The sequence below is a fragment of the Portunus trituberculatus genome, chromosome 44 (genome assembly GCF_017591435.1).
Source record: "Portunus trituberculatus isolate SZX2019 chromosome 44, ASM1759143v1, whole genome shotgun sequence".
NCBI classification, from domain to species: domain Eukaryota; kingdom Metazoa; phylum Arthropoda; class Malacostraca; order Decapoda; family Portunidae; genus Portunus; species Portunus trituberculatus.
Window position 1 is genome coordinate 14481606 of NC_059298.1, and position 27500 is coordinate 14509105.

General features: G+C 44.7%; 1 protein-coding gene and 1 long non-coding RNA gene across 3 annotated transcripts in view; one reads left to right on the forward strand and one right to left on the reverse strand.

The window, feature by feature from the left end:
• Positions 1-27500, reverse strand: part of LOC123518588 (E3 ubiquitin-protein ligase MIB1-like) — a 434884-nt gene that overhangs the window by 169308 nt on the left and 238076 nt on the right. The gene's annotated exons all lie outside the window — the stretch shown is intronic.
• Positions 6957-10529, forward strand: LOC123518591. The gene is made up of 2 exons (XR_006678825.1): positions 6957-6993; positions 8825-10529. It is a non-coding gene; the product is annotated as an uncharacterized LOC123518591 (long non-coding RNA).

Sequence of the window (27500 nt, forward strand, 5' to 3'; positions counted from 1 at the left end):
TTTTTATCATCTCTTATTCTTCTTTCTTCTCCTTCTCTTCTTCTTGTTCTTGTTCTTCTTCTTCCTCCTCCTTCTCTTCTTCTTCTTCTTTCCTCTTCAACTTTTCCTTCTCTTCCATATGATAATCAACCAAATACAACGATTTTCTAATGCCCGCCCCCCCACCTCTCTCTCTCTCTAATTCATCACACTCCCTTGTGAATAATCTTAGTGGAAATCTTTGTCAATCTCTCTCTCTCTCTCTCTCTCTCTAGGTCTGGGTCAGCAAGAGAGAAAGAGGACAGGGGAAAAGTTGACCATTAACTCTGTATGCGTGGCAGTGTTCGTAGGAAGGGGAGAGGGGAAGAGAGAAGGGAGGGGAAGGGAGGGGAATGAGGGAAAGAGGGGTGGGAAAGGGGATATATAGCCTCAAAGGGGGAAAAAAGGGAAGGTATACGAGTGACGATTGACGACTGGAAGAGGGAGAGGAGAAGGGAGAGAGAGGGAGGAGAGAGGATGGGAGGGGAAGGAGTGATAGGCAGTTCCGGTGGTGGGTATTCGTTGGAGGAGGAGGAGGAGGAGGAGGAGGAGGAGGAGGAGGAGGAGGAGGAGGAGGAGGAGGAGGAGGAGGAGGAGGAGGAGGAGGAGGAGGAGGAGGAGGAATAGGGAGAGTGCAAAGAGAAGTTATAGTACATTTATAGTAAAGTAGTAGTAGTAGTAGTAGTAGTAGTAGTAGTAGTAGTAGTAGTAGTAGTAGTAGTAGTAGTAGTAGTAGTAGTGGTGGTGGTGGTGGTGGTGGTGGTACAGACTGTTGGTGTAGGTAGGGTAGAGGGAGACTGCTGTCGTGGTGGTGGTGGTGGTGGTGGTGGCAGCTTAGATCAATACCCACCACCACCACCACCACCACCACTACCGCAATACTATCAGTTGCTCTTCTACCCTCGCTTCGCACGCACCCTTGCCAACCTCTCTCTCTCTCTCTCTCTCTCTCTCAAACCTTCATAATTTTTTCACGTCCTTCAAAACTCACACATAAAAATTGACCTCAACTTGACCTGACTTGACCTACATAGTGACATACCCAGCTGTTATGACCTTGCTGTGGGGAGAGAGAGAGAGAGAGAGAGAGAGAGAGAGAGAGAGAGAGAGAGAGAGAGAGAGAGAGAGAGAGAGAGAGAGAGAGAGAGAGAGAGAGAGAGAGAGTCATAACAGCCAGGTTGTAGTGAGAGGAGAGAGAGAGAGAGAGAGAGAGAGAGAGAGAGATGGTGCCCCTATATTTGGTGAGGGGCAACGTTCTCTCTCTCTCTCTCTCTCTCTCTCTCTCTCTCTCTCTCTCTGCTGCACTGTATGTATACTCTTCCACCTTTTACTTCTCTTCTTCCTCCCTCTCTTCCTTCTCCTCTTCCTCTTCCTCCTCTTCCTGCACACGACACAATCTAAGAGTTAAATGTTCCAACACGTGCGTCTATACAGCTCCTACTCTCCCTTTCTCTCCCTCCATGCCTGTACACTCTCCCTCATTTCCTCTCCTCCCTTGCTGCTTGCTCTTCCTGCTATTATCATCGTCCTCTACTGTTTCTCCTTATTCTCTACAATTCTGCTCTAGTGTTCTTCCTCTTTCTCTTCTTCCTCCTCTTCCTTTCCCTCCTCCTTCTCCTTCTCCTGCTGCTGCTGCAAAATCGCCACGTCGTCTAAAGGCTCGGCAACACACACCGCCACTCCACTCACGCCTTATCCACACAACACAAACAGCCACGTTTAGTTAACAGCAAAAGGCATATCATATCCCTTCCCTTTCCCTGCGCCACACACACACACACACACACACACACACACACACACACACACACACACACACACACATGGTTTCATCTCTCTCTCTCTCTCTCTCTCTCAATATTACATCAGTGTTTAAGTACAGGTGGGCCAAGGCTTACAAAACGTCGCTTACTCGCATTGAAGCAGGGCAGGTGGTGGGTTGGGATTGGGAGCTACAGGGCGGATTGGGCGGGTTGGGCAGGGTGGGTGGGGCTGTAATACGTCCCTGCTAACACGTGACGTCCTGCGCGAGGAAGGAAGGTGATCCCGGTGACGAGAAGGAAGACAGAAGGGAGGGAGGGAGGGAAGGAAGGCGTGTCATCACCGCCGCTCGCGTAGCATGGCCGATCCCGCCGCGATAATGAATGGCAAGGTGTGAATTTCTTAATGCCAATGCATATGCAAATTAAATATTAGCTTTGAGAGAGAGAGAGAGAGAGAGAGAGAGAGAGAGAGAGAGAGAGAGAGAGAGAGAGAGAGAGAGAGAGAGAGAGAGAGAGAGAGAGAGAGATTGTGTGCATTATATATGTATGTACATGTACATGTATATATACACACACACACACACACACACACACACACACACACACACACACACACACACACACACACACATATATATATATATATATATATATATATATATATATATATATATATATATATATATATATATATATATATATATATATATATATATATATATATATATATATATATATATATATATATATATATATATATATATATATATATGAAACACACTTATTTATCTATTTATTAAATGTTGGGCCAATATCAGACAGTTAATGGTGCGCGGGGGGCGTGGGGTAGGGTGGGATGGGTTGGGATCTGTGGGGGTGAGGGGCGCGTGGTGCAGGCCGCGGTGGACCGGTCGTCCCCCAAACACGATTTAACATGAAATTACAACCGGCAGTGGTGGCGGGCGGTGAGAAGCGGCGGCGGTGGCGGCGGCGACTCACTCCAAGAATAAGAAAGCTGCAGCTTGGCAGCAGCATGGCGGCTGCTCCTGCCGCCGCCACGACCACCGCCACCGCCACCTCCGCCGCTGGTGGTGGTGGTAACTAGAGCCGGCGTCCTCTATGCCTTATGAGGCGGGCCGGGGGAGGTCGCTACCGCTGTTGCTGCTGTTGTCCCCCCCCTGCTATGCTGCGACGCTGCTGCACCAGTCAGCGGTGCCTGTGTCTCCTTCGCTCTCTGTGGGACTCCCTTCTGCTCACCCTCAGCAGCTGCACCGCCGCTGCCGGCCAGCTGCACGCCGCCCGTATTAGGCCGCGACTCTCTCGTAAAATGCAAACTAGTTAAACGTATCGACCGAGGCGATAGCTAAGCGGGCCGCCCCTACACCGGCCCGGCCCGCCCCTGCCTGGCCTGGCCTGGCCTGACCGGCGTCACGCTCACGGCAGCACCGAGGGGCGGCACCAGCCTCCCGCAGTACACACACACACACACACACACACACACACACACACACACACACACACACACACACACACATTTACAGAAGGTCGTGGCACAGGACTTGCTACATATGACCACTCAGTCCGCATTTCCTGGGCGTCGGGAGGGGCAGCGGCGGCGGCGTCGGGGAACACACAACCTGCCTGACGGGGAGGCTGCCGCAGCGGCCACCCTGGCCTGGCCCAGCAGTCCCGGCCAGTGCCTCGCCGGCCCCCGCACCATCAACATCTCTCCCACTCTCCCAAACTCCTACGCTCGCCACATCTCCGCGCTCCGCCGCGCCACACCGACACACTGCCGTTCGTCCTGTCTCACTTCCTTTCGTCTGCAGGGCTTCTGGAGCCCCTGCAGGCCACGTTGGTGCCTGCCTTGTTGCCTTGCTCTCTGGCTTCGTACTCAGTGGCTGGGGAAGGCAAGGCCACCTCTCGGCTCGCCAGCAGGCCGCGGCGAGGCAGTGACAGCCAGCCGGCACCGCCTTTGCGACAGTGACGGAAAAACGGGTTCTGACTTGTCCGTGGACGCGGTGGTGTATGGCGGCGAGAGGCGTGGCGAGGCAGGCCGGGTGAAGGTGGCATGTCTCAGCGGTGACAGCAAGTGACCCCAAGCCATCACCGTCACTATCACAACGTTGCCGCCGCCGCCGCTCACCCGTCCACGCCCGTCCACTCACGCTGCAGGCATTGAGTGGCGGCTCCGCTATGCGACATTACTGTTCCGCCAACACTAGATTTGTGAGAGTTTATCAGACTTCCTCTTGCACAGACTCAAACACACACACACACACACACACACACACACACACACACACACACACACACACACACACACACACCGCTGAACTCACACAACCTTTAAGTTACTTTAAAAACACTTATGCAGCGTAAACTTATGTCTTCTTTTACTCTACAGTTAAAACAACAAACACTTCCTCTGCGGGCGGGAAGAAAAAAAAAATCTGACCTCACTGCGCCAAGATTTCTTTCGCTGCAGGAATAACAAAACAACACGGAGGGAAAGACGCGGTGGGGACACTGATGGAGGTGTAGAAGGGGGAAGAAACGAAGCAACACTAAGAGACACAGATAGAAATAAACCCAAAAGTTTCTCAAAGATATTACGGTAAAGGTGGTGATGATGGCAACGCTGGTGATGATACACAACTCACACGGAGAAGCACGGTGGTGGTGGTGAGCGCATGTAGTGGTGGTAATGGTGATGATGGCTGTGGTAGTTATGATGAAGATTCCTTAGGTGATTGATGAGGTGTAGGGAAGATGCAGCGGAGGGAAGATGGTGGTGATGATGATGAGAGGTGAAGCATGAGTGTCGTGGTGGTGGTGGTGGTGGTGGTGGTAGTGTAAGGACACATTGACACCTTTCATCACGTGTCAACTGGGTCACTTGTCACGTGAGTCTCGCACGTGGCTGCCTCACCCTCGATCGATACCCGGGAGGAGGAGGAGGAGGAGGAGGAGGAGGAGGAGGAGGAGGAGGAGGAGGAGGGGTTGTCCAATCGCTGGCTTTATAACGACCTCCCGGTGACCAGCCAGAGAACAACTACCGTTTAGGACGACCATGAAAAAAGACACACACACACACACACACACACACACACACACACACACACACACACACACACAGGCGACCTCTATCACCGCCAGGCAAGGAGAGGGAATGAGAGACAAGAGTGGGAAGAGAACGAGGCAGGTGAATGGAAGAGAAGGAGGAGGAACAGGAAGACGAAGAAGAGAAGGACGTGTTCTGTGTGTGTGTGTGTGTGTGTGTGTGTGTGTGTGTGTGTGTGTGTGTGTGTGTGTGTGTGTGTGTGTGTGTGTGTGTGTGTTGGTATGGCGTGAGGCAGCGAGGTAATATCTGAGGTGTTGGAGGAGCGTGAGGAGGAGAGGATTAATGAGGAGGAGGAGGAGGAGGAGGAGGAGGAGGAGGAGGAGGAGGAGGAGGAGGAGGAGGAGGAGGAGGAGGAGGAGGAGGAAGAGGAAGAGGAAGAGGAGGAGGAGGAGGAGGAGGAGGAGGAGGAGGAGGAAATGTATGACAAAAATGTCTCAAAGTGAGCAAGACGAAGAACTGAGGAATAAAAGTTTACTCGAGAGAGAGAGAGAGAGAGAGAGAGAGAGAGAGAGAGAGAGAGAGAGAGAGAGAGAGAGAGAGAGAGAGAGAGAGAGAGAGAGAGAGAGAGAGAGAGAGAGAGAGAGAGAATGTGAAAGACGGTTACTGGGAAAATAGAGCGAGGTGGTACGGAAGTAAAAAAGAGGAATGGAAGAGCAGAAAGAGGATAAAAGAAGAGAAGAGGAGAAGGAGGAGGAGGAGGAGGAGGACTCAAAGTGACGTGAGAGCCTGGCGGGTCATGGCGAGACTTGAAGAGAAAAGCGAGTGACAAGTTTGTGAAAACGTGGAAATATCTAATTGCTCTCTCTCTCTCTCTCTCTCTCTCTCTATGTACAGTTTCAATTTGTCTTTACATACGTTACTCAATCTCACTCTCTATTTTGCTTTCCCTCTCCCTCTCCCTCCCTCCTCTCTCTCTCTCTCTCTCTCTCTCTCTCTCTCTCTCTCTCGTCGTCACACCATCATCTGTGTTAATTAATCTATGCAATATACGTTGAAAACATTTACTATATCCATACATGCACCACCACCACCACCAGCACCATCCCCACTACCACCACCACCACCACCACCACCATCAGTATGAATATACACGAAAACCCTCACGCAATACAGAACACTCTGTACATGAAAGGAGGGGAGAGGGAAATAGAGGAATGGATGGGAATGGGGCAGGCAGCGGGGTTTGGGGAAAAAGAGGAGAAAGAAGAAGAAGAAGAGAGGAGGAGGAGGAGGAGGAGGAGGAGGAGGAGGAGGAGGAGGAGGAGGAGGAGGAGGAGGAGGAGGAGGAGGAGGAGGAGGAGGAAAGTATTTGTATATCCATAAATGTGTGTAACCGAAGGAGAGCATGTATACTGGTGACAGGAGGAGGAGGAGGAGGAGGAGGAGGAGGAGGAGGAGGAGGAGGAGGAGGAGGAGGAGGAGGAGGAGGAGGAGGAGGAGGAGGAGGAGGAGGAGGAGGAAGAGGAAGTCAAGCCATTTAGTGTTTCAAGTGTTGCGATAACTTGGCGGAATGAGATTCAGGAGTGTGTGTGTGTGTGTGTGTGTGTGTGTGTGTGTGTGTGTGTGTGTGTGTGTGTGTGTGTGTGTGTGTGTGTGTGTGTGTGTGTGCAGGGTGACCAAGACGTTACTGGGGATCAGGGAGGGGGAATGAGGTGTGGGGGCGGGTAAGGAGTGCTGCAGCTAAGGTTGGGGGGTCGGCAGGGCTTGCGGGCCAGGGATTGGCGGAAGGGGAGGGGGGAGGGGGCGTGGAAACGTGCACGCAACGGGACGAAAACTCTCTCTCTCTCTCTCTCTCTCTCTCTCTCTCAAAAAGCCGGAGGTAGCACCACAACACTCAGACGAGTCCTATACACGTGAATATTTACGTCAAAATGTACGAGTACGTTTGACCCAATGTCGCGAAGGAAGGATACGAGTACACCAGTGGTGGTGGTGGTGGTGGTGGTGGTGGTGGTGGTGGCAGCGGCGGCGGCGGCGGCGGCTGGGGCGGGGGTGGCGGCTGTGATGTGGAGGCGCCTCCTGGACACCCCGATAGAGTCCCCGGCGGTGGTCCCTTCAGTGTGCCTAATGGCGGCGAGGCGGCGGGAGGTGAGTGTCCCGAGACCCGAGAGAGAGGCAGAGCGCACGGCAGCGGCGGCGGAGGCGGTGCCGGGCTGTCGGCGGCTAGAGCTGAGAGCCGCGGCGGTGACTCCAGGCGGCTGTGACTTGATGCGGTGACTTTGGTGTGACTCTACTGTGACCTTTTGACCTCGCAGCCCCACTTGGCCGTGGAGGAGGTGCGGCGCGGAGCGGAAGTGTCGGAGTTTTTTTTTTTTCTCTCTAAGAAATGAGTTGGGGGATCTTGAAAGAAAATTTTTCATCTCTCTCTCTCTCTCTCTCTCTCTCTCTCTCTCTCTCTCTCTCTCCTACGTCCATCCGACGATCAAAGTGAACAAACACTCGTGAAAAGAGAGCAACGTGTGACAAAGAGCACACAGAAAAATAATACATGAAACATAGCGGAATGAAGTGCAAATATAATACAGGAGCACGTGTTCAATATCCTGTGCCTGTGTGGGAGAGTGAGCACGAGCACAACCCCTGCCGAACCGAGCCGAGCCGGGCGCCTCTCTCGTGTTTAATAATAATAATAAAAAAATAAAAAAAAATGTGCCCATCCTTACATGTACTGGAAAATAAGTGGGAAAAAAAATTAACAATAAAAAATCACGCGATGACCGAACGTTTCCCCTCTGCTAATAAAAAAAGTAGGATTTGGGGATAAAAAAATCAGTGTAATTAACCTGACAGGTGAAAAGGGTGTCCATGTGCGTGTGTGCGTACGTGAATATATAGAGTGTGCTTGTACATGTGTATACTTCTTGCAACACAGATGAAATGAAAGAAAATACAGAAAATGCAGAAAAAAAACCAGGCTGGCAAGAGAAAAACAGAAAAGAAAGCTTGATGAAAAGATGAACAAGAAAAAAGTAAGAAAGTGATTGCTATTAGTGCAGTGATGTAATAGTGGTGGTGGTGGTGGTGGTGGTGGTGGTGGTGATGAGCTCTGTGCAAAGGCTCTAATGAAGACTCCTGCATTATGAGATTATATTATGGTGATTACTTGATCCTTCTAAAATTAGCTTGACCCTTTCTAAAACCCTATCTTCCTCTTCCCTCCTCCTCCTCCTCCTCCTCCTCCTCCTCCTTCTCCTCCTCCTCCTCCTCCTCTCATAACCTGGTCTCACTTCCTCCTCCCCTTGCCTTGTATGTATATAAACCTTCCATGCATTTATTCCACCCTCTTTCCTCCTAATTTTCTTATTTTTTTATTTCTTTTTTCCTTAATTCTTCTTCTTCTCGCTCGTTTTCCTCTTATTGCTCCTCCTCTTCCGCCTTCGATCTATTCTAGTAGAGATAATGTAGCCCGTCCCCACAGCCCTCGCCTCCCGCTATAAATGGACACGTTCTCTCTCTCTCTCTCTCTCTCTCTCTCTCTCTCTCTCTCTCTCTCTCTCTCTCTCTCTTCTTTTTAGTGTTCGATTTTTTCACTTTCTTATGTGTCGTTAATGTTATATCATTCACCTTCCATCTTACTCCTCCTCCTCCTTCTCCCCCTCCTCCTCCTCCTCCTCCTCCTCCTCCAGCTGCTCCACTTCCTCTGCATGATGACGTGTTGTAAGCCAATAGCAAGGTGACCTAACATCCTGACGTGGCCACTGAGGTCACTATCAAGGCGAACATTCCAAGGCTGTATTGTGAAGCTTGCTGAGGAGACAGGAGGGAAAAAGACAGGCAGAGAATGAGGAAGAGGAGGAGGAGGAGGAGGAAGGGTAGCGTGGGAGGTGGTTGGGTAGGGAGTGAGGAGAGGAGAGGGAGGGTGTATTAAAGGAAGATAGGGCAAGAGGATGTATGTATGTATACTTATTGATGACTTCAGATTAAGGAAGAAGATAGAAAAAATATATGTGTGTGGTGATGATGTCATGGCAATCTCCAGCGTGACTCGACTTGACTTCACCGCCTGCTGCAGTGGTGGTGAAAAAATGCCCGGCTGGAGCTGGCTGAAACCGGGCCAAATTGTTTACTGTAGCATTTGGTCCCCTTCAACCAGCTGTAGTCTGCATTGTGCGCTGCTCCGGCCCTCCCTGTCCCCCTGCCTCGCCCGCTCTGCCCCATCCACACACCCAGGAGCAATCAAGCCGCCGCAAAACTACTCCAGAGGTCAAATGGTGTGACCTCGCCTCCTTGCTTCACGCCCTACCTGAAGGTCACAGCGCCATCACATCGACAGAGCGTGAAGTTTTTAAGAATGAGTCACAGCGCTGCAAGACACGCCCCATTCAAGCTCAAAGCCATTAAAGGGTCACACCACCTTCATCTACAACCTGCCAAGCCACCACGAATGTAAAAATAAGCCACTCAACGTCGTTCTCATTAAGCCAGAAAGGACCAAGCCACGTCATTAATCCACACAAGCCATATAAAGACTTCACACACGTTTCTACTTGCCAAGCCACCGTATCTACCAAGTAATCAAGCCACAAGACCGTTACTACACAAGCCTAAGCCACCACGTACATAACACAAGACTGAGTTACGAAAATATCTAGACTCAGGCAAACCAAGCCACGTAACAAAGCCACCATCTCAATCCAGTACAAAGCCACCAGCACGTTCCGGCAGCAGACCAATCGTGAAGAAGATGCACCCTCTTGAAAACCCAGTCAAGAGGAGAGTAAGAGGTCCCAGCACGCCGCGTCGCCTCCCGAACACTCTCAAAAGGATCGACGCTGCGCAAGATAATAATGTTCACAATGCGGAAGGAAGAAAGAAAAGCTAATAAAAGAAAGAAAGTTACGTGGGCGAGAGAATACAACGTCAAGGGAGGTACACACACACACACACACACACACACACACACACACACACACACACACACACACACACACACACACACACACACTGAGCAAGTTCTGTCTAAATAATTAATGAAAGCAATTTGCCACTTTAAATAATGTCAGTTTGTAAAGATTTTTTTTATGTATATTTTTTGTAAGATTAAACAGATTGTTTTCCTAAATAACATGCTCTTTCTTTTTTTTTTTTATTTCACTCGTACCCTGTTACATTTTGATAACTAAGGTTGTATAAAAAAATAAATATAAGTATTACTACTTCATTTCTTTTTGTAATTAGTCACACTGTGTACTATTATAAATAAAGCAAAGCTGTATTATATAAAAAAGATAACTGATGTGGGGCCATAAAGTTTACGATATTAAAAGGGATATTTTTTTGTCGCATTCTTTATTTTACGAAATAAAAACTAGCACTTTAAATTTACTGCCACGATTGGATGTACAACTTTATCTTTATTAATCTGAGGACTTTAAATACCAGCCATGCATTGCTATTCATGTGAACGGTGGTCATGTTATTCATCTACAATCTCAAATTCTGATCTTAATTCCATGTACAACTTTTTAAAACACTGATCTAATACCTCTCTTTTAATCACCTCTATTACTATTCAAAGTAGAAAAGGTAATCAATATCTCCTTTAAACTCCTTACCCTGTCCTGGAGACCTTGCCTCAATAAATCAATACTTCTGTACCACTAAATAAACGAATCGCAACTTTATACTTTCTTCTTCCTTCCACGCCAATCCTTCCCTCGTCAAGACCTTCTGCTTCTACTTCGCCAGGACACAGCCACCAATACAGGAAGGTTCACCATTACCACCACCACCACCACCACCACTACCACCGTCACACTTAGCCGGTCACGTGGTCTTCCATGAAAAGGCGGACATTCATTACACACTCATCACACTTCCACTCACTCATTCAAGGGGCTTATTCCAATCCTTCTCTCCTCCTCTTCCTCTGTCTCTGTCTCCTCTATACGCTCCTTTTCATCTTTTTCTTCCTTTTCTTCCTTTATTACACGTATACCTGTCTCTTCCTCTCTCTTTCACCTATTCTTGTATTTTTCTTTATTTTTTTTATCTTTCCTTCTCTCTCTCTCTCTCTCTCTCTCTCTCTCTCTCTCTCTCTCTCTCTCTAATTATTCTTGTCTTTTACCTTAATTTTTTTTCTCATCTTTCCTTTCTTTCGTCTCTCCCGCCCTCTCTCTCTCTCTCTCTCTCTCTCTCTCTCTCTCTCTCTCTCTACTTCATACTTCCTCTCCCCTCGTGTTGCTCCTCCTGGTCTTCATTTGTCTGTTAATAAGCAGATACTTTCCTTTCCCTGCTTCTACCGACCCTCTTGCGCTCTTCACTATTAGCTTAGGGGTGGAGAACAACACAAAAAAGAGAGAAAAAAAAAATCAATAAAGGGAGAACGAACACACGTACACACACAGACTCACTAGGGATAAAGGGCGTGATGAATTAGCGTCACTTTTAATAGGTGGAATCATGCAGAATTAAAGGAGTTAGTGCACGATGGAAATAAATGACACTGGGTCTATTAACCTGAGTGGTGAATAGATGGATGAGGAAGAATGGAGTTGCTAATATCATCACTGCCACTGTTAATGATACGTGTAATGAGTCAGTGTTCTTTTTTTTGTTTTGTTTTGGTACAGGCAATATGTGTAACTAGACTAGAGTGAAAAAAAAAAAAGAATGGTTGTTTGTAGTAATAGTGTGCTGAAGAGGTGAGGAATGACTGTTGTTGCTGTTGTCATTGTTGTAATTTCTGGTTGTGTTACTATTATTATTATTATTATTATTATTACTGAAGAAAAAGAAGCAGGAGGATAAAGGGAAGGAATATATAAACTAAATAATGGGAAAGAAGGAGAAAAGCGAAAACAACAACAAAAACAGCGACAACAAACTGCTATTGCTACTGCCACCACCATCACCACCATCAAATAACCAACAGCTACACGTACAAAACACGTTATCCTGGCGGGCCCCACAGCACCATTGTATCACCAAGCCTGCCATAACCACTCCAAACACCACCATTGTCACCACCGCCACCATCATCATCAACACCGTCATAACGATACACGCAGCCATATCACCATCATCACCATAACTATGCACACGCCGTAAAATAAAACTAAAAAAACTAAAAAAACAATGCATATATACAACAAAATCACGGCACACACACACACACACACACACACACACACACACACACACACACACACACACACACACACACACACACACACACACACACGATAAAAGGGAGATAAAATTCGAATGTACTCATAAATAAGACATAACTCTACGGTATTATTTCTCCGCATTTCACTACATTTCCTATAATAATAATAATAATAATAATAATAATAATAATAATAATAATAATAATAATGATAAATAATAGCAAGGTTTTCGCTACTGAAGTTCGTGAGTCAAAAGAAAATCAACTAAGTGTGAAAGTGAAAGTCTCGGTGGAGGGACAACCATGTAAACACCTGCTCTTTCTCCTCCTCCTCTACTTCCACCACCACCGCCAATACCTCCTCTTCATTCTTCTCCTTCTCCTCCTCTTCCATCTCCACCTCCAATCCACAACTCTCCCTCCACCTGCAATGCAACACATCATCATTTTATTTTTCACTCCTGCACGTCTTCCTCCGCTCCCATCCCTTTCTTCTTCTTCTTCTCCCTTCTCCTCCCCCTCCTCCTCCTCCTCCACCACCTGCAACATCTCATCATCCCCTCCCTCCTCCGTCCCTTCCCTGCTGCTGTCCCTGTCCCTCGTCCGTAAAAAAAGCATAGTGTTTACGAGCCAGCGAATTGTTTTCAAGTGACAACCACCACGGGGATGGCAGCGCCGTTTGAGTTCTCTCCGGGCCGCAGCTCACACCAGCGGGCGGGGAGCGAGGCTGGAATGTCGCCCAGCCGTACCGTTGACGCGCGTGGCAGCCTGGACCCCGCCTGCCGCCGCTTCAGGCTAGGGGAGGCCATTTATTGGAATCCCGGACCGGCGAGTGAGGGCGGTGCCTCGCGCAGCCTCTTGCCTCTGCCGCCGCGCTGCCGCCTCGCCCTCCAGCCTGCCTGCCTGCCACTGCCGCCTTGTTTCCGCAGACTACAAGTGTTGTCGGCGTGTTTCTTCCCCTTCTTTTTTTTCTGGGAGTAGATGGAACACAGAGGACGTTGAGGGGACGTGTGTGTGTGTGTGTGTGTGTGTGTGTGTGTGTGTGTGTGTGTGTGTGTGTGTGTGTGTGTGTGTGTGTGTGTGTGTGTGTGTGACTTTTATATTTTTCACCCGAAGGAAAACGATTGTTGGAGGTAAAAAAAAGAAGTGGTGTGTGTGTGTGTGTGTGTGTGTGTGTGTGTGTGTGTGTGTGTGTGTGTGTGTGTGTGTGTGTGTGTGTGTGTGTGTGTGTGTGTGTGTGTGGGGAAAAAATGCCGCCCCTTATTGTCGGTTCAAAAGGGGGAAAAAAATAGGGTGTTGGTGTCAGTTCATTTTTGCCGTGTGTGTGTGTGTGTGTGTGTGTGTGTGTGTGTGTGTGTGTGTGTGTGTGTGTGTGTGTGTGTGTGTGTGTGTGTGTGTGTGTGTGTGTGTGTGTAACCTACTCTTCGCTACACTCCCTTAGGGCCGCTGGGAGAGAGAGGAGGAGAGACACATGGAGGAAAGAAGATATGAAGCGAGGGAGGAAAATGAGAGGATGGAAAAGGAGGAGGAGGAGGAGGAGGAGGAGGAGGAGGAGGAGGAGGAGGAGGAGGAGGAGGAGGAGGAGGAGGAGGAGGAGGAGGAGGAGGAGGAGGAGGAGGAGGAGGACTAGGGGAGGAATGTGCTGAACTTGTTGGCATCAGTTGTTTTGCAGTGAATATATGGAATGTAGTCAGCCAAGTTGCTACACACACACACACACACACACACACACACACACACACACACACACACACACACACACACACTCTTCCATAACTTTGGTAGTGCGTGTTTGCATTATTTATACCTGACTACACAGTTGGGAGGAGGCTCTGAGACACCTGGGAGGCCGTTCTTGTCAGGTGTGTGTGTGTGTGTGTGTGTGTGTGTGTGTGTGTGTGTGTGTGTGTGTGTGTGTGTGTGTGTGTGTGTGTGTGTGTGTGTGTGTGTGTGTGTGTGTGTGTGTGTGTGTGTGTGTTAACAGTGTAAATAAACCGGCAGTGTACAGACGCAATATTATGCTACTTAGTTAACGATTTTCAACCTTTCTTTCTTTTAAATCTTTGTTCTTTTTTTTCCAACGTTTATTTCTTTCCATTCCCTTTCTGCCACTGATGACGAAACAGCACAATGAAAACAGCATACATTATATTCCTTGCTATACGATTCTACAACTTTTTTCTTTTAAATCTTTCGTATCTTTTCCCTTTTTTTTTTTCTCCATTAGGATACAAAATACAGAAGAAAATTACAGATACTACACAAACACATGCTAAATCACCACATTAGCCCAGCCATCAGCAATTACTACCCTTCAATTAACCACAAAGTCACCGATATGGAGGAGTTAGTTAATAATACCCTTTCAAAAACCCCTTTCCTTTCTTTTTTTATTTATACCAAGTGGGCTTTTCAAGGGAATTTATGAGTTAAAGGGGATACTTTTTGTGGTACCTCCTATCCATTGCCCCGAGTGAGGAAGCCCAACCTACACTCGGACCGTGGATAGGATTCGAACCCGTGCGCTTGGAGACCCCTCGGACCCCAAAGCACGCATGGTTCCACTGTACCCCGGCGGTCCCCAGCTGTTGCTCAAGATTCCCAAAGAATTGTCTATAAACTAACTAAACTACCCTAACTAACCACGCTACCTGATCTCTACCCATTTGGAGAGAGAGAGAGAGAGAGAGAGAGAGAGAGAGAGAGAGAGAGAGAGAGAGAGAGAGAGAGAGAGAGAGAGAGAGAGAGAGAGTATTGGGGGACAGGAAAAAATCTAAAGAATAATAGCTATAATCTTGAGGTAACTTTTTCCGAGGGGACTAAACATCACCTCGTCTCAAGTCCGAGGGGAAAGAGAAGTGACAAAGACGCCTCTCTCTCTCTCTCTCTCTAGGTTTGTTGTTGCCTTCTGCAGGAGATAGATCACCACCTCCAGGCAGCCCTCAAATCACACCTCTCTCCCCTCGGCAAGCTGAGAGAGAGAGAGAGAGAGAGAGAGAGAGAGAGAGAGAGAGAGAGAGAGAGAGAGAGAGAGAGAGAGAGAGAGAGAGAGAGAGAGAGAGAGAGAGAGAGAGAGAGAGAGAGAGAGAGAGAGAGAGAGAGAGAGAGAGAGAGAGAGAGAGAGAGAGAAAGGGACTACGAGAGAGAGAGGGAGAAAGAGAGAGCGAGAGAGCAAGGGGAGAAACTGGAAAGGAAGTAGAGCATGAAGGAATGATATTGGAGAAGTAGCAAAGGGAGGAAGGATGTGGTAAGAGTAGGGATGGTGATAAAAGGAGGGGAAGGAAGATAAAAGGTGATAAGGAAGTGACGAGAAGAAAGAAAAGGATGAGATTAAATAGGAAATGTAAGAAGGAAGTAGAAAGATTGGGAATTGTGATAAAGAGGAAAGAGAGGAAGGGGAAAAGGAATGTTATATAGGAAGAAGGAAGAGGAAAGAAGAGCAGGAAATCTTGATAAAGGAAAGGGAAAGCAGAGAAAGAGAAAGGAAAGAGTTAAGGATGTGAAATGAAATGAATGTAAATTTGTACTGAGAAAGAATGCAAGGGAAAATAAGAGCAAGAATTCTGACAAAAAAAAAGAGGTAAGAAAATAGCAAAGGGAAAGGAAGACGAGGAGGAAGGGACAATATTAAAAGATAAAGGAAGAGAAAAGAAAGAAGTAATAATAGTAGGAGTCCTTAATGAAAAAGGGATAAGGGACACGGGACTGAACATAAAAAATAAAAAAAAATAAGAGGAAGGGAACAAGAGCATGAATTGACGACGTAGGGAAGAAAACCAAAGAAAAAGGAATGACATTAGAGAAACACAGGTAAAGAGAAACAGAAGAAATTAAAGTAAAATCCGTAAAAAAAAATAGAGAATAGAAGGAAGAAGAGAAAAAATAGACATTGAAAATATAGGGAATGAATGAAAGAATGAATAACGGAATCAATGATATATGAAGCTACACTGAAGGAGGGGAAGGAAGACAGGAGGAGACGATGAACGAGGGATAAGTGACAGAAAGAAAATGAAGAGGACGTAGAGGAAGAAAGGACGAGGTGGGGCTGGGGTGTGTGTAGGGGTGAGTAGGGAAGGAGAGAAAGGGCGGGGGAGGGAAGATAGGGGCAATAAAGTTGGAAGACTAGACTAGGGCAGGAGGGTAAGGAGATGAGGGGAGATGAGAAGGGAAAAGGGGACGGTGGGTCGCTTAGATTAGTTCCACACAACCCGAGGGGAATATCTGGGAGGAAGGGAAGCATGCGAGGTTATTTTTCCTTCATTTCCCACTAAAATGTTGGAGTCGAGGATCCATCAGGCAGGCAAACACAGCGGCAGATGGCGGAATAATCACCAGGGACGGGATAAAAATACATAGAGGAAGGTTTTTTTCTCTCTCTCTTTGGTGTATCTTGGTGAGGGAGGAAATACGAGAGAACAGTGATGTGGGAGTGAAGAAAACGGTAACATGACTCATATTGGTTACACTAAAACTATGTACTAAGTTGAAAAGAAATATTAATTTGACTTTATATTATCAAGTTGCAAAACATGATCTATATTCTATAATTAGAGTAAGTATTTTTGGGAGAGAATGTGAAAGTATTGAGGGTTACAGGGAGGTTAACAATATAAAGTTGCCCAAAAAATAGGAATAAGGAGCAGTAACACTATAAAGGTGGAAAATAACAGTATTAAGTTGCCAAACAATATTGTACAAACATAAAAAGCAGCTCGGGAGGAAACAACAGCAAACAATAAATATAATGAACACCATCAAATTGCATCGGTAAGGGACAATATGATCTGTATAAAATAGCACAATAATAAACTAAATGAATACGAATTTATCTCGTAATTTACACAACGTAAAATCATTAGAAAAATAGATAAGAAAAACAATAAACATTAGTAACCTTTAAACTAAAAAAAAAAACGTGACAACTACAAATATATCAAAGAAAAGAAAAGAAAACGAGCACAACCTTCCATATTTCAAAACAAAAGAAATAAAGAAAACGTAAACAAAACAGAACAAAAACACAATAAAAAGAAACAATAAATAACATTCCCACTTAAAAAAAAAAAAACACAACTCAAAAACAACCTCATCAAAATAACACGAGAGAGAGAGAGAGAGAGAGAGAGAGAGAGAGAGAGAGAGAGAGAGAGAGAGAGAGAGAGAGAGAGAGAGAGAGAGAGAGAGAGAGAGAGAGAGAGAGAAAAGAAGATAAGGAGACGAAAAAGGTGAAGGAGAAAGGAGAAAGAGACAGAGAAAGAAAAAGAAAAAAAGAAGAAAAAAGAGAAAAAAAGAGAAGAAAGATATAAAGAAGGAAAGAAGAAAACAAACGTCTCGAGGTAGGAAGTGACGAACGTACGGCAAAACAAAGACAAGACAAAGACAAAACAAAAGCGAAGACTTTCTCGGGGTCAACAGTGTGAAGCTTCGTCTACTCCGAGGGACGCAAATGATGTGAACTAAAGAGCAACTGGAGGAGACGAGACTTCCAAACTTCCCCTGAGCAACATGACACGAGGCGAAGCGAGGCGAGGCGAGACTTTGGGCAGCGAAATGAACACACCCAGGAAGGAAGGAAGGAAGGAAGGAAGGAAAGGAGGGAAGATAGGTGGCAGGGTGGATGGCTGCAGAGATAGGAGGAGGGAAAGGAGGAAAGATAGGTTAGGAGGAAGGATGGAATGAGTGAGTGAATGAATGACTGGAGGAAGGAAAAAATGGATGAAAGGAATAAGGTATGAAAAGGATGCAAGTAATCAAGTTGGTCAAAAAGAGAGAAAAGATGGAGTGAATGAATGATTTATGGAAAGGGAAGGAGGGAGGGAGAGAGGGAGAGAGGGAAGGAGGGAGGAAGGAAGAAAGAAAGAAAGAAAGAAAGAAAGAAAGAAAGAAAGAAAGAAAGAAAGAAAGAAAGGATGGGAAAGGAGATAAGAAAGGAAGGAAAAGAGGGAAGGAAGGAAGGAAGGAAGGAAGGAAGGAAGGAAGGAAGGAAGGAAAAAAGGAAGGAAGGAAGGAAGAAAAGGAAGGAAGAAAAGGAAAAACAGAGAAGGAAAGAAAGAAATAAAAAGAAAGGATGGAAGGAAAAATAGAAAGAAAGAAGGAAACATTCAAATAAAAATCGGAGAAAATTTTCATATACAAACAACACACACACACACACACACACACACACACACACACACACACACACACACACACACACACCAAACTAAACACAGCAACAACTATTTACATATTCCTCCCATCTTTCCCTCTCACTACACCTTTCCTTCTGCTTCAACACATTCAAAGCCTCAAGACAAAAAACAATTCTCAGTACATTAACTTAACGAATCTTTACTTTCCCTCACTTCTTTATTCCTTCCTTTCCTTCATTTATCTTTTTTTACCTTCACTTCATCATATCCAATTACCTGACGTAGGCGAGGAAGGAAAAAGGAAGTGAATCTTGTTTAATTTCAATGGTTTCCCTGGTAAACTCTGGAACGCCCTACCTTCTAATGTATTTCCATGTACCTATTATCTTAACTCATTTAAGAGGGAGGTTTCAAGACATTTATCACATTCTTCTGGCTAACTCTCTCGGTCCTGTTCGGGGACTGGCATCTTAAGTGGAGCCCTTTCGTGTAATCCCTTTTGTTGCCTTTGACCAGTTTTTCCCCAATTACATAAAAAAAGAATCAACTGTCTACCTTCTACTTGGCTTCTGGCGAGCTGGTGATATAGACAACCAAATCTACTGGAAGGTAAATAGGTGCAAGATGGCGGCCAGGACAAGAAGGAACACGAAGGAACACACGGCAGATACGACCATAATAAACCACTGCATTACGGACAGCACGAAGGCAGGCAGACACACGGCACGGGACTGAAGGCAAGACTCACACGCACACACGCACTTCTTGTACGGAGCTGTGTGTGTAATTCACTGTTTGATCTGCTGCAGTCTCTGACGAGACAGCCAGACGTTACCCTACGGAACGAGCTCAGAGCTCATTATTTCCGATCTTGGGATAGGTCTGAGACCAGGCACACACCACACACCGGGACAACAAGGTCACAACTCCTCGATTTACATCCCGTACCTACTCACTGCTAGGTGAACAGGGGCTACACGTGAAAGGAGACACACCCAAATATCTCCACCCGGCCGGAGAATCGAACCCCGGTCATCTGGCTTGTGAAGCCAGCGCTCTAACCACTGAGCTACCGGGCCGTGTGTGTGTGTGTGTGTGTGTGTGTGTGTGTGTGTGTGTGTGTGTGTGTGTGTGTGTGTGTGTGTGTGTGTGTGTGTGTGTGTGTGTTACTGTCGTTATCACGCTTCTAACGCCACTCCTGCAATAGAGATGAAAATAAATCCTAAATAAGCTCCACTATTACCAGTCAGAAGAAAAAATAATAAAAGAAAAGCTTGGGAATGAGATGCAGTGTTGCCAGTCAGGAGGGAGGCCGAGGCTGCTAGACACTTCACGATGTTGCTCTGGAGTTGCTTTTGACTCTTTTTCGTTAGGGACTGGTATCTTATGTACGACTATCATTATCATCTACTACTACTACTACTACTACTATTACTACTACTAATTATTGTCTTCCCATTGGCCTGAAACTTGCTTAAATAATAAAAAGCTAGAAAAAAGCCAAATTCCGCTGTTACTTATAAAAAAATCCATATTTCATTGGTACCAGTCAAGAAATGTCCCAGGTAATCTCCAGTACCACCACGCCACATAACCGTTACTCATTATAACGCTACTACAACGCATCACACTGAAAAATGGATAGACAAAAGGAAAAAACAAAACAAAACAAAAATAAAGAAAGCAATCTAGCCATCACCATTACCACCTTCATTCCCCTTTACAAACAGATAAGATGCGATAAAATAATGACTTTTTTGCAATGTTAGACCACAAGTAATGTTGATGAGATGTTTACTGAGGGAAAAATGATTGGCCTGTCTGACTTACTAAAATCACTTACTATCTAAAGAATTACAAACACAGCAGTGACAAGACGATGATGTTTGCACACTTGGTCACACAAAATCGAGGTTTGAATGTGGCGCTGGATACAATGGTGACGAGGAAGGAAGGTGGGGGATGATGCGTTCAGTGCTGGAAACATTGTGGAGGGTGTTAAAGGGTGAGTACAAAGCTGGTAACACTGCAGGGGAGGGTTGAGGCGTGTAGAGCTGGTAACAGTGTACAGGGGGAATGGAAAAGAAGTGGAGAGAGAGAGAGAGAGAGAGAGAGAGAGAGAGAGAGAGAGAGAGAGAGAGAGAGAGAGAGAGAGAGAGAGAGAGAGAGAGAGAGAGAGAGAGAGAGAGAGAGAGTGTGAGAAGGGTGAGTGAGGTGCGGAAAGAGAAGAGAGAGAGAATTCACGTCTCTTCTGCTACTGGTAAAACTGGAGACTGCGTGGAGGATCTTTATGGGGGTGGCAACAATGCTAGAATCTGAGGAGTAGAAGGATTAAGGTAAAAGTGAAGAATAAGGAGGGAGTGTTCAAGCTGGTATCAAGGGAGGAGGAAGAGACAAGGATGGAATGAGTAAAGTGGTGTTCTATAATGCTGGTAACGCTGGAAAGGACGATGCATGGTGTCGATAATAGCAGAGGATTAAAAAGCAACATTAAAAAGTACTAGAAGAGCTGATGATACTAGAAACACTGCTAAGGAGAGCATATTCAAACCCTTCAGTACTGGAACGCATTTTTATCATGAATTGCTGGTGTGTTTAGACGATTCTATTAACATTAGGAAAGATCTATGGAGGTCAGAAGATGAATGGCCACAATCTTCACTATTTTCATCCCCCACATAAGCTGTATCAAATCGCCACGTAGTAAGCAGAGCAGATATGAAAACGCGTCATGGTACTGAAGGGGTTAAGCTGCAACGCAATATTAGCTAGCATTTACATATACAAGAGAATGAATAACGTAAAAAAAAAAAAAAAAAAAAAAAAACAAGGCGCAGTTAGAGTGCTGGGAATATATGAAAGGAGTATCTAGGGTACAGAAAAAAAATATAACAAAGTGCCTAGGGTGTTGGCGTCGATATGGAAGGAAGAAGAGGCGGATAGGGAGAGACACAGGGCATACGTGGTGATGGTGATACTGCAGCGTTAATAGGAGCTTTAGTGTGGCATGAATAACTGAACAAGGACAATGTGAAACAGGTAGTAATGGGGTGGTGAGAGAGAGAGAGAGAGAGAGAGAGAGAGAGAGAGAGAGAGAGAGAGAGAGAGAGAGAGAGAGAGAGAGAGAGAGAGAGAGAGAGAGAGAGAGAGAGAGAGAGAGAGAGAGAGAGAGAGAGAGAGAGAGAGAGAGAGTTACAAACATCACGTATCGGCGCACGATAAGACAGATACACTCATATATTCAACACATGAAAAAGACAAATAAAAAAATAAATAAAAACAAAACTATTTACTTAACATATTTTCTAATCTGACTAAATGGAGAACGCACCTTTAAACCTTCACTCGCTCGCTACACTTCAACAAAACTTCCTCTGCATTTCCATCATTACTTCTTGGACATCTCCCCTGAGGCATTGTAGTACACTGATCCTTGGGGGAGGGGGCAGAACACACACACACACACACACACACACACACACACACACACACACACACACACACACACACACACACACACACACACACACACAGAAAAAAAACAAAAGAAGAGCAAAAAAATGAGAGAGAGAGAGAGAGAGAGAGAGAGAGAGAGAGAGAGAGAGAGAGAGAGAGAGAGAGAGAGAGAGAGAAACAGAGTGAGAATGAAAAACATACAGGCAGACCAAAACTACAGCCAGACCTTATCCAGCATTCCAATCCAGTCTAAGAGTAATTCAAGCTAGTACATCATTTTCACCTCCAGCCGTGTCAGGGATAAGTAGAAGGCTGCAGTCCCTAAGCCACACGCACGAGGCTGAGTCACGCCCGCTCGCCCCCAGTCCCCAGCAAGGATAAAGACTGGACACAGAGGGCTTACGGGCAGAGAATGAAGCTGCCTACACGCACTTGGCCGCTCTACACACCACGAACAACGACTGGGCGGGTCTCGAACTATTGTGTCACGGAGGGAGCGGTGCTGTGACTCGGGTATATGACTAGAGGAGACCATGAATGAGTAATGTGATAAGGCGACCTGGTGACGGTGCGAGGCGGGGATGGGAATCAGTGAGGATGGGAAGGGGTAGTGGATTCGAGAGAAAAGGAAAGGTGGAAAGGTGGGAGAGGAGGGAATTTTTGGGTTTATGTGATGGGAAGGAAGAAGAAAGATAAATAAGGAGGGAAAGATAGAAGGACAGAAGAGGAAGAGGGAGGGAGGGAGGGAGGGAGGGTGAGTGAAGAAAGACAGGAAGTTGAGAAAGGAAAAAAAAATCTGATAAAAAGGGAGGAAGAAGATAAGAAGACAAAGACGAGAAAAAATAATAAAAACGACAGAGAGAGAGAGAGAGAGAGAGAGAGAGAGAGAGAGAGAGAGAGAGAGAGAGAGAGAGAGAGAGAGAGAATGAAAGAAAAAGAGAGAAAAAAGCTAAATAAAAACACGCGATACGTTTGGAGGTGCGCAAGTTTAAGAGGAAGGCGAACACGTCGATACTGCGAAGGTTAATGGCAACACGATAATGGAAGCTCAGGGAATATAAAACTCAGGTGTCCCGGTAACACTCGTGCAGATTATGAGACACATTTAACCTCACAAGTCTGGCAATTTTCTGCACTCACTTCCACTGTCTTCAGCCATTCCCCTCAGTCTGAAGTCACCTTGATCTGCTCCATCTCATTACACAAACAGGTCAATGGATATTCTCAGCAGATCACACGACTTAAGATTGAGTTTCCTGCCGCGCTCAGAGTATTACGAAACATGATACTTGATGAATATTCGGTATATCGCATGTCTTAATATAGCTTCCCCTCTCACCTATACAATAATTCCTTACAAAACAAGGCAATTGATGGAGTTTAAGATGAGTTTAAGATTAGAGAACCTTAAATTTCCCCTCGCCAATTAATAATCTTACAAAAAAAGGATAAATAATAGGAGCTTCAGCAGATCTTAGAAGTTATAACAATGCAACTCCTGTAAAATAACACTTGCTGAATCACAAGACAAAACTGAGCCTTATTGAATTTCACCTATTGTATTGATAACATAAAAAAAAAAGAACAGGTCAATTGATAAAAGATTCAAACCACTGAAATTATAGCTATGTAATCCCTATCTTAATAATAATGCATTAAAAAACAAAACTTACTGAATCACAAGGCTTTAAATTCAGTCACCATGATCTATTGACAGTGGCACAAAACATGACCAATCAATAAAGAGCTAATTTCAGTCTCTTCGTGAACTACATTACCCAAAACACTCATGATGTTAGTAAGAGCCCCAACAAACAAGACTCAGCATATCACAGGAGTCACGAACAATGGAATGAGTGTGGTGTGGCATGATTCCTGACTTCTCACTTGGACTGTTAGGGATACATGCAGGTGGTTCCACAGCAGAGTACACGAGCAGCCCAGGACACGAGGGTAAGGTCAGACACGGTGCAGGTAAACTAAAGGTAAGCAAACTAAAGGCGATGGCCACGTGTAACAAGGAAACACACGGAGGGAAAATCTGATGAAAAATGTCGAATTCTGTGTTGGATAATTATTTTGTTGCTGTTTTTTTTTATTATATTCTGTATTTTTTGTTATTTTATTGGTCTGATCTGTTATTTTCGTTTATATTTTATTAGTTTAGTGTTTCCTACTCATTTATCTACTGCATGTGTTATTATTTGTCACTTTTACTATTATTCAAGCTGTCCTCATTAGTATTCCATTTCGTTTATTTGCTTTTCGTTTTACTATTTATCTCCCTCTTTGCTATTTGTGTACAGTAAGTAGTATCATCAACTAATTCATTACCATGTCACCTATTGATTTATGATATTGCCAATGCATCCTTTTTTTTTTTTTTACCAAACAAGTATTATGCTTTATATTTCTATTTACATTCCCAAGTTAAATGTTGCCCTTCTTATAAAAAAAATATTACCTGTACTATATAATATCAACTTTATTTTTTTTTTTTCAATCTTTATACAGTAAAATTTCGAAGTTGAATTATATACATTTGATTTACCACATGATTTACTGTATACTGCCAAGTTATATCCATTGGCACAGCTAACACACTTCACACACGTTATTCACTCTTATACATTATGTTCTAAGCTTTAATATACATCTACTATAACTTATCTTTTTAATTCTAAACCTAACACTGAATAGAATTTGTAGCTTTATTTTTTGCAGAGAGAGAGAGAGAGAGAGAGAGAGAGAGAGAGAGAGAGAGAGAGAGAGAGAGAGAGAGAGAGAGAGAGACACCCACCCACCCACACACACCCATAGCAACATTACTGTAGAACAATTGGACCTCACACCAGGGCAATGGAACACAGCGAAGTATGATCACCCTTTACTTTGCACCATTACTACTGCACCCACCACCACCACCATTACTACCACTCCCCGCTCCCGCTACTGCAATCACCATCACCATTACCACCACCAGGATAAGCCTAACGCTGCCGTCACCACCACCACCACCACCACCCTCATAGCCACCACAGACGCAGCCACAGTAGTATACGGAATCCTGACGGGTTTAATAAAGACAGGGATTGACTCTCATTACAGGAGCTGAAAGAAAACGAGAAGGACTTGAGTGTGTGTGTGTGTGTGTGTGTGTGTGTGTGTGTGTGTATGGGGGAGGGGTGACTCTGGTGGTGGTGATGGTGTTGTAGTATGTGCTAAGTTACAATAGAAGGTGAGTGATAAAAAGAGAGGGTAAGAAATAATATAAGAAAGGATGGCGTTGTTGTGAAAATGTTGGTGATTAGAATAGAAATGACAGAGCAAAGTAAAGAGAAGAGGAGAGGGGAAATATGAGAAGGCATAAAAAGATGAAAAAAAGATGGAAATTTTGGAGATCAGAAGAAAAAGAAGAAAGAAGACTGTCATGGAAATAGGTAGTAGTGAAAATTGACATTATAATAAAAAAAATGTTATGGTTATGGAAAACTTTTGATAATTAGAAAGCCTCAAGGAAGAGATAAGGAAAAGAGGAAGGAAGGAAGGAAGGAAGGAAGGAAGGAAGGAAGGAAAAGTATAAAGATGAAAAATGTTGGAAAGAAATAACTGAAGATCACAACAACTTAAAAAACAAAACCAGACACGATATACTATTAAACAAAGGAAAAAAATACAATTCTTTTTGTACTTGTTCGCTTGTTTCAACTTTCCTGTGTGTGTGTGTGTGTGTGTGTGTGTGTGTGTGTGTGTGTGTGTGTGTGTGTGTGTGTGTGTGTGTGTGTGTGTGTGTGTGTGTGTGTGTGTTTGCTTACGAGAACAATTACTTGGACCATTGCTGCAATCACTACCACCATTCCAACCGTATCACCACCACCACCACCACCACTGTCATCATCACACCACCACCACCACCACCACCACCACCACCAAAAGGTTAGATGGAAGGTTCTTTACATGGATTAAGCGAAACACGTTCACAGCTCTCTCTCTCTCTCTCTCTCTCTCTCTCTCTCTCTCTCTGACGTCAGCAGGGTAAAAAAATCATGACACGAAATTGAAGGAAGGAAAATTCAACTGCAAATAAAAGAGAAAAACCGAGAGAAATATTTGGCGTGGTAAATCTGGAATAATGGGGAGGAGAGGTGAATAATGGTGCGGGGCAAGCTGAGGTACAGTGGGCATGTTTAATCTCTTCATTGCTGTCTGCCACATGTTTGCCTCGTCATAAACCACTGCAACACCTTTTTTTGTTTGTTTATGTACCAGTCACAGTTAGACAATGGATAGACAAGTGTGAGTTCTATACGAATTGACTGCCACGTGGTCATTTTTAATCTCTTCATTGCTCTCTGTTACATGTTTCCTTCGTTATAAACCACTACAAGACTTTATTTATTTATTTTCCTAATGTACCAGTCACATTTAGGCAATGGATAGGCAAGTGTGATTTATATAGGAATTGACTGCCACGTGGTCATGTTAATCTCTTCATTACTGCCTCCCACATGTTTCCCTCGTCATAAACCACTGCAAGACTATTTATTTATTTTATTTTATGTACTAGTCACAGCTAGACAATGGATAGGCAAGTGTGATTTATATAGGAACTAACTGTCACGTGGTCATAACTTCTTCATTGCTGTCTGCCACATGTTTCCTTCGACATAAACCACTGCAAGACATTTTTTTTATTTATTATTTGTCATTCAAAGTTTGACATTGTACAGGGTAGGCAGGTGTGTTTTGTATAAAATTGACTGCCGTGTGGTCATGTTTAATCTCTTCACTGCTGTCTGCCACATGGTTCCCTCATCACAAACCACTGCAAGACTTTTTTTTTTCATTTACTATCTGCCAATCACAGTTAGACATTGTACAGGATAGGCAGGTGTGCTTTGTATAGGAAATGACTGCCACGTGGTCATAATCTCTTCATGAACTGTCTGCCACATGTTTCCCTTGTCATAAACCACTGCAAATCTTTTCTTTTCTATTTATAGTTTACCAGTCCCATTCAGACATAGTACTGGATAAGCAGGTGTGTTTTGTACTAGGTAGAAATGGCTGCCCTGTGTAGGTCTGTTGGTTAGTTGAAGCTCTTATGTTCCAGAGTGAATGGGTGAACTTTTATGTATTAATCTTGTTTACATTAATTCCTGTAAAAGGTTTCGAGGGCTTTCCAGAGTGCCTTTAGTGCAGTGAGAAGGTTGGTCATATGTTACTGACTTTATGATAGTGGCTTCGGACTGTTTGGGCCTGGCACCTCAGGGAGTCCTTTTTTATGCTAAACAGATGTGTATGGAAAAAAAAAAAAAATAGAAGAAAATATAAATAGAATAGCAAGTTTCGCTTTTTTTTTGCATATTATTATTATTATTATTATTATTATTATTATTATTATTTATTATTATTATCATCATCATCATAACTACTACTACTACTACTACTACTACTACTGCTACTGCTACTACTACTACTACTAATACTAACAATAATACTAATACTAATGCTACTACTACTACTACCACTACTACTACTGCTACTACTACTACTACTACTACTACTACTACTACTACTACTACTGCTACAACTACTACTACTACTACAACAACTACTACTACTACTACTACTGCCACCACAACTTCTGCTACTACTATCACTGCTGATCGTAAAAAGAGATACAATAAATCGCTGACAATAAATATATACAATGAACTCGGACCGAATCACCAATAAAAATGAAATACGAAGATACTTAACTGAGAGAGAGAGAGAGAGAGAGAGAGAGAGAGAGAGAGAGAGAGAGAGAGAGAGAGAGAGAGAGAGAGAGAGAGAGAGAGAGAGATGCGTGGGACTGTGTATTAAGTATTTCTCTCTCTCTCTCTCTCTCT